The sequence below is a fragment of the Anomaloglossus baeobatrachus genome, chromosome 9 (genome assembly GCF_048569485.1).
Source record: "Anomaloglossus baeobatrachus isolate aAnoBae1 chromosome 9, aAnoBae1.hap1, whole genome shotgun sequence".
Taxonomy (NCBI): Eukaryota; Metazoa; Chordata; class Amphibia; order Anura; family Aromobatidae; genus Anomaloglossus; species Anomaloglossus baeobatrachus.
Genome location: NC_134361.1, coordinates 132707393 through 132715318, shown reverse-complemented (window position 1 = coordinate 132715318; position 7926 = coordinate 132707393). Strand labels below are relative to the sequence as shown.

The 7926-nt window shown below is 45.8% G+C and overlaps 1 long non-coding RNA gene across 1 annotated transcript; it reads left to right on the top strand.

The window, feature by feature from the left end:
• The first annotated feature begins 4664 nt into the window (after positions 1 to 4664).
• On the top strand, positions 4665 to 6837 carry LOC142250572 (uncharacterized). The gene is made up of 2 exons (XR_012725216.1): positions 4665 to 4740; positions 6606 to 6837. It is a non-coding gene; the product is annotated as an uncharacterized LOC142250572 (long non-coding RNA).
• The last annotated feature ends 1089 nt before the right edge of the window (positions 6838 to 7926 follow it).

Genomic DNA, 7926 nt, shown 5'->3' with positions numbered 1-7926 from the left:
CCCGTTGAGCTGAAAACACGCTCAGACAACACACTTGGAGGTAAGCAAGCTAGTACTTCCAAAGGGTATAAGGCGAGGTCTGGCCAAGTGTTGAGCTTAAAAACCCAATAGTTAAAGGGAACTGTATACTCTGAAAGCACGCTGATACAGTCACCTAAATAGTCCCTCATCATCTTACTTAAGTGTTCCCTCCTTGTCATAGTTCCCCCAACCGGTATCTGATTCGCAGTTGACGATTTGTGGAAAATGGACCAGTTTTGGCACATTAGTCCCCCGCCTGTGTTGCTCCAACTATGTGTAGCCCTCTCTTGTAATCCTGTTGCGTGAGATGACACCTCTGACATTGACATTGACATTCTCTGTTGCAGGTTGCAGGTGTAGCCATGTAATGTCCTCTGCACTGTTAGTGTTTTGTGTCACCGTGTGGACCTCTCTATGCTGTTTGCTTGTTCCCAGCCTGCAGACAGCTGAGAAATGATTCTTCTTGCCACATAACCTGCAGGATTCGCCATACGCTGGACACTTGGTCTTATCTCTCTCATGTCTCTTACCACAATATTTGCAGTGGATTGTGCTTACAGGGGAGCTTGGTCTTGTCTTTACTTTCATAGATACTGCATGTACCTCATCATCATCATCATTCTCACTGGTGCCTGCCATCATCTTCAGGCTGCGCTTTGTCAGCTCTGCAGCCCTGCATATTTGCATGCATCTCTCTAAGGTTAGCTCTTCGTCTCTGAGTAATCCTTCTCTGAGGCGAGTGTCCATAATGCCACATACAATTCTGTCTCTTATGAGGCTATCTCTGATTTTCCCAAAGCCACATGTTGCAGCCAATGTCCTCAGCTCTGTCACATATCTGTCTACATGTTCATCATCCTTCTGCTGTCTTGTGAAAAACTTGTATCTCTCTACAGTCTCATTTCTCTTGCGGTCACAGTGCTTATCAAATGCCTCCACAATGTCTGCTAGGACGAGGTGGTCTCTGTCAGGCAGTAAGGTCGGGGCTAGTTCTCTGCCTTTTTCCCCAATTAAGTAATAAAACAGCTTTACTTTACGTTTGTCATCACTGGGGGCCACTGTCAGATCCACATACAGAGTAAACTCCTCTTTCCAGTGTCTCTATGTCCGGGATAGATTAAATGATGAGGCATCCAGTTTCTGAGGGGGCTTCAGACCAGTCTCCATCTTGTAGTAATGACAGGAAATCTGTACTCACAGTTGTTATGATGTTCTGTACAGTCCCAGTCTCATACACAAGCTCTGAGGATTTGCAGGTGTGGAGGACTACAAACTGCATAAGGAAGTGGTCACTGACTGCTGTCTGCAGGGCGTCAGGCTTGGGCTTACACCTTCCTTTTACCTCCCTTAAGACTGGGACAGGAATTGAGTGGTTAATTAAGAACAGTTCAATACCCATTTCATTTAGTGGGGGTGCCTGGCTCAGGCTTTTCCCACAGTGCTTATCCAGGCCAGTGGCTGTGTCTGCCCCTCACCTTATATGGTATATGGGACCTGGCTGGATTCCCCCACCCTTCCTTTTCCTGATGGTACCTTCCTGGTGTTTATGAGGCTTGAAGCAAGGGGGATCGGCCTCTTTTCCAGCATCGGCTGACAAGCGTGTCAGCTTTCCAGTGATGGCTGACAAAGGCAAAATAGCAAGTATGGCCGTGCGCCTAAAGACCGATGATGTTCAGCTTAAAGCGTGTCTGTCTGTTTTGCTGGGCGATGCAGCAGGTAGGGCTCGCATTTTCAGTCACGACGAGAGCGCTCGGTGCGCCTGACCCACCTCATAGGCTCTGCCTCAGCTCCTGCTGTACTCACCAACGACCTAGGGACACTACACTAAGCGTCGGCCACCATAGGCCTCCGCTGGTCTCCGTGAGCGGCGGCGCGAGTGGTAGATAACCATTCCCCCTCTGTGTGAGTGGCGGGTACCGCCCAACCCCCTCTTAGTTTCTCACATTATGCCCGTGCTCTCAAGAGTTGTCCTGAAGCCGTGCCCCTCCAATCCCTGCTACGCCATTTTCAACGGACAAAGCTGCTAATGTAAACTGACACTGCAGCTCTTCAGTGCAGGCTCTAAGGGAGAACGATCAGTTCTTATCTTCAGCAGGTGAGCCATTAGCACCCCTCCCCCCGTTTCCACCTACCGCCGCAGCAGTCTCCAGCCCGCCTCTGATCCCAATTCCCGCCTAAAGGATTTGCTTGCTCCGGGTATGGTGCGCAGGTATTGCAGGACGTGGTTGAGGTCACGTGAATGCTGTGGTGGGATAGATGGATGGAAGGAGTTCGGCCTCGGGCTGAAGGCGCTGTTGCAGGCATTCCTCCAGAGACAGTGGATGTTCATGTGCACGCTTGTCCCGACCATCGTTGTCGGCCGGTGGGCTGTCCCGCGAGGCAGTGTTGCCAGCGCGGTGCTGCTCTCCCTGCATGGGGTCCACTTATGTTGCAGCGAGTGGCCGCTGTCCCTGCATGGGGTACACTTACGTTGCAGCGCGGTGCCGCTGTCCCTGCATGGGTCTTCTGCTCCAGCAGCTCCAACAGACCAAGAATGAAGCAGCCTGGATCATCGTTGTCGGCCGGTGGGCCGTCCCGCGTGGCCATGTTGCCAGCACGGTGCCGCTGTCCCTGCATGGGGTCCACTTCTGTTGCAGCGCAGGGCCGCTGTCCCTGCATGGGGCTCTTGCTGCTGCAGCGCAGGCTGCTGTACCTGCATGGGTTCACTTCTGCTGCATTCGAACAGGATGGTAAGTTACCTTTGCTGGGGCATGGGGTTACGGTAGTAGTTTAGTATCAACCATTAAGCCCTTATGGCAAAGCTAGTGGAGAGAACCCTTAGCTAAGCCTTTACAGTGTTCAAGTAATATTATAAAAAAAAAATAAATAAATTGTTTTACCCCAAGCTGCGCCTTTTTCTGTCGGTTTAGTCCAAGGTGCTCCTCAAAAAAAAAAAAAAGAAAAAAACAGACCAAGAGAGAATTCTGTAATACATGAGAGTCTCTGGTTGAATCAGTAGGTTGATATTTGGATGCTTGTTTCCAAAGATCAAAATAAAAAGAGAAGGCATAGGCAAATTATTAGATGGCCGAGGAGTGCTACTCTGAGCTCACATATATGGATTCAGTGCACAGTGCAGATTACACAGTTGTAACGCATGACATATGTAGTTTAAGGAATTTTGCAAGATGAAAGAGCCTACAGCTATACATATCAGTATGTGTGTGGCTGGTGATACTAGGGAGAGAGTTTACAGCATATGGGTCAGTGAGCTGTGTGCGGCTGGTGTTACTAGGGAGAGAGTTTACAGCATACATATCAGTAAGCTGTGTGCAGCAGTGTGTAATAGACCATCAATATTGTAACGTTAACGCACATACTATATCTTACAAAAAAAAAAAAAAAAAATAGCGGCAAAGAGGTAGGCGATACATCTGAACTATTGTTATACAATACATTGAAGTAATTAGGTAAATAGGTTCATTGAATATAAGCTCACATTATAAAAAAAAAAAAAATAAAAAAAAAAAAAACAACTAAAGTGCATATGATATATGATACTAAAGTAGGTTAAAACACCCCTTAATTTTAGTATAAAACATATAATATAAATAGTTATAAAAACAATTTAATGAAAGGGGTCTGTAATCTCAATTCGACTCATGAGTTTCAGAGTTCGGTTTGGTACCCAATAGGTTTCTTTGTGATAGCAGCTTGGGTGATAAAAGCGCGAATGTTATTCACGTGCAGCCGTTGATCCAGACCAGGTAAGTCTTCCCGGCCGAAGGTCCCCTGTGTAGAGATAGGTAGGGAGTTAGACTTGTACACCAATAATATGGCAGAGGCCAGCCTGTGAGCGGCCCTTACGTTCGGTTTTTCATGCCTTCCGTTTTCTAGCGCTCCGCCTTTTTCGGACTTGAAATCAACAGTAACTAAACTACTAGATAAACCACAAATAATATTAAAAAAAAAAAAAAAAGCTAAAAATGTTTGGCCAGAACGGCAGCTGTTTTAGAACACCCCCTTTTCACAACATGCACATTTACCGTTGGGTCTTGTGGCAACAGAACTTAACAGATATTGTTTAACTCAAAACTTATAGTTTCTCGTGGCTCGTTGGTGGTAGTCAGGCTTGAAGACAGCTCTCATTCTGGATACCTTTAGTTGTAAATATCTCCTTGTTTGTTCGACTGGTTCAGCGGTTAATGCGGCGTCTCGGTGACCCTTCCTTCCCCCTTTTTTTAGATATTGAGCTAGATTCCGTGGCCACGGTTTTCTGGCCCCCAAAGGCAAAATTGAGAGGATTGAGAGGACCTGTAGATGGTTTTATGACTGTTCTTAAGGTAATATTGAACAACATGCACTCCCTGTGGTCCTCAAGGAGCTGTTCGGTTTACGGTTGTATCATGGCCATCGGATCATCTGCTGTATCATGCGCCATCGGGTCTATGCTGCTCGGATAAATATAATAATTAATAAAAAAAAAAAAAGTGTATTTTCGGTCCCAGTTCACTTCACATATATATTCTTCATATATATTTTGGCTTCGCACTAGACATGTCACAGGTGTCTAAAATAATGTGCTGATTCTCTCTTTCGCTTTGGCAGGAATTTCATCGGTTGCTGCCAGAGGCATACCAGGAAACTTTTGGGCACGTTTGAAGGTGATATGGGGTAGCGGAGGAACAATCTATGACCTCGGTCAGATCATTGGTGCAGTAACAACTTGGGACACATATGGTAAGATGTAGAGGGAGCGGTGTACGTTGGTAAGAGTGATTCTCGTAACTGCAGGCACTGTTTCGACAGTTCCCCCTTAAAAGAATGTAGTTCGCTATTTGCAACAGCTGAGGTCCCAAAGGGCTTCGTATTCGACAGTGTTAGAGAAAACGGTTGGTTTCAGCTTTCACAAGAACTATTAACAAGGCAGCAGGCGGCGCGTGTTGTGGTCTGTTCTGGTGGTTTTGGAGCGGTTTCCTTTTTGGCGTTCTTTGGGTACAGGACTGTGTTGTATCAGGGACCAGGGCAGGTGGATGAGCGCATACGTTGCCCTGGTTACTGGTTACCAATGCGTATAATGTTGTCCTAGTAACCATTTAAATGCTGCGGTTCAAATTAAGTGCTCCAGGACAATCCTGAATGCGTGGATTATATTAAAATCTGTGCCTGGCCAAAAGTGCCCTATTATGCAGTCTGGATTACGTGGCAAGGCGCCTGGTCTCTTTGCGCTTTTCATTTTCCGAACTTTGATCATGGTATCTCCGAGGGATTTTGAACCCATTTGTTCAGGATCAGCTCTAGGTATACGGAGTGGGCTTGTCGGGAATCAAGTTAAACGTGTTGGTGGGTTTGTAAATGGAAGCCAGACCGTTTTGCTGTAGTTGCATGCTCCGAAGTTAGCGTTTGTATTTCGGCAGGTCACCGCTGGCCTAGTGTCTGTTGTCAGGCATATGTTGGGCTGCCCAGAAGGCTGCGAGTAGGCCAGGACCAAAGGTTTTTGGTTTTGGGAACACCTGCGTGTGGTGGAAGGGGAGTCTTGGTCGGTATTGGATCCAGGTGCTGTCAGTGGCAATGTATGTCAGCAGAGTGGGTTGGGGTAACAACTACTTTAGGGTTATTATTATTGGTTCTAGATAACCCGAGAGTTACACGACAGGGTGAGTGAGACGTATTGACATGGAGAAAAGTGGCAGGATACGAATTGTTTGTCACGGTTTGTGGTTTACTGGACGGGGTCGAGCAGGCGGTTCTTTGTGTGGTGGCGGTCGGGGCGTGGTGTAGGGGTACACCAGCCCCTTCGTGGCGGTAAATTCAATCAATGTTAATGAGACCGAGTGCGAACTTGGCCTCTGGGAGTCCGGAGGGCCACACCGTGTTGGAGTTAAAAAGATGGTGAAACAATCGTTTCAAGTATTCTGAGAAGTTGAAGTTTTAAAGGAGACGTTTTTATAAAGAGAAGTGAAAGGAAATATAATAAATAAAGCTGTGGCCGACCCCGTCCACTAAAGAGATCGTGTGGTGTGTGTGCCTTTTTGCGTCGATTGGAAATAAGGGAGGGATTAATAAGTAAGGAGGTTTGGTGGTGGTCATGACAGCAGTCTGGAGGACTACAAACTGCATAAGGAAGTGGTCACTGACTGCTGTCTGCAGGGCCCCAGGCTTGGGCTTACACCTTCCTTTTACCTCCGTTAAGACTAGGACAGGAATTGAGTGGTTAATTAAGAACAGTTCAATACCCATTTCATTTAGTGGGGGTGCCTGGCTCAGGCTTTTCCCGCAGTGCTTATCCAGGCCAGTGGCTGTGTCTGTCCCTCACCTTATATGGTATATGGGACCTGGCTGGATTCCCCCACCCTTCCGTTTCCTGATGGTACCTTCCTGGTGTTTATGAGGCTTGAAGCAAGGGGAATCGGCCTCTTTTCCAGCATCGGCTGACAAGCGTCCCTCCCTCCCTCCCTTAAATGGTATTTTCCTTTCTGGTGTATGATATGGTCTTAAATTCAATCAATGTTAATGAGACCGAGTGCGAACTTGGCCTCTGGGAGTCCGGAGGGCCACACCGTGTCGGAGTTAAAAAGATGGTGATATGGTCTTTCTTATTACAGAGTTGATGCTCAAGTCACAGCTGGCGGTAAATTCAATCAATGTTAATGAGACCGAGTGCGAACTTGGCCTCTGGGAGTCCGGAGGGCCACACCGTGTTGGAGTTAAAAAGATGGTGAAACAATCGTTTCAAGTATTCTGAGAAGTTGAAGTTTTAAAGGAGACGTTTTTATAAAGAGAAGTGAAAGGAAATATAATAAATAAAGCTGTGGCCGACCCCGTCCACTAAAGAGATCGTGTGGTGTGTGTGCCTTTTTGCGTCGATTGGAAATAAGGGAGGGATTAATAAGTAAGGAGGTTTGGTGGTGGTCATGACAGCAGTCTGTCACATACAGGTTCTGTGCCCAGCTGCCACCATGTTCTGTTGTTGTGTCTCTCAGTAATCACAATCAGTGGAGATCTTCAGGCTCTTTATTAGGTGGTATTGTCAGCCATTACATCTCCCTTTGCTGCCTGCACTCTGTCTGCAGTACCAGCAAGTTCCTACTTGCTTGTGGTGAACACATACATGTAGTGAGACCCCTAGAGGCCTCTAGAGGCTATACAACATATACATATTGCTACAACCAGTATCAGAGTCCTAAGGTCACCAATACTGTTAAAAGCTTTGCCGTCTCATGTGGAAACTAGTCCATCTGGCATTCCAAAACCTGTTACTTGGCCATTTTTGAAAAAATATGTTCATTGGCATCATATCCCTCTCAACGGATTGTTATCATCCAATGATATGCTCATATGGATATTTTTGTATTTATTTTTTTGTTTTTCTGGGTTTACATTTTTTATACATATATTACTAACTGTATTTTTAATAGTTATCTAATAAAATATACTTTTTTAAACTGGTATAGAGTGTTGTGAGCCCTCCATTCATCAGTTGCCAGATATGCCCATTGGCGAAGGTGGCGTTGCCTACAGCATTCTGAAATAGTACAGTGCTGTAAAAATGTCATTGGGATCAGTCTGAAATTTTCTATTTTGAATTTGACAAATAGCAGATAACAACATACAACACCTGTCAATGAAGTAGATCATACAATAAGATTCCTTTATGCTCATAAATGCTCTGTACAAAAGCCACATGTAAAGTTGTCCTCTTATGGGAAAAATTGAAAAATAAGTCAGGCTTGATTACCTGTAAGCAATGTGCAGTGCTTGTAGGCATAATTAGTTCTGTTCTGCGCTGTGACCATGTTTCCGCTTTTCTTTGCAGGGAGACCAAATAAGGCATTCGAGAGGCTTTTGTTTTACCATAAAACACGATAAGAGCAGTTGGCCAAAAATGATCTCCAGTGGGAAATAAATATTTTTTGAGAAAAAAGG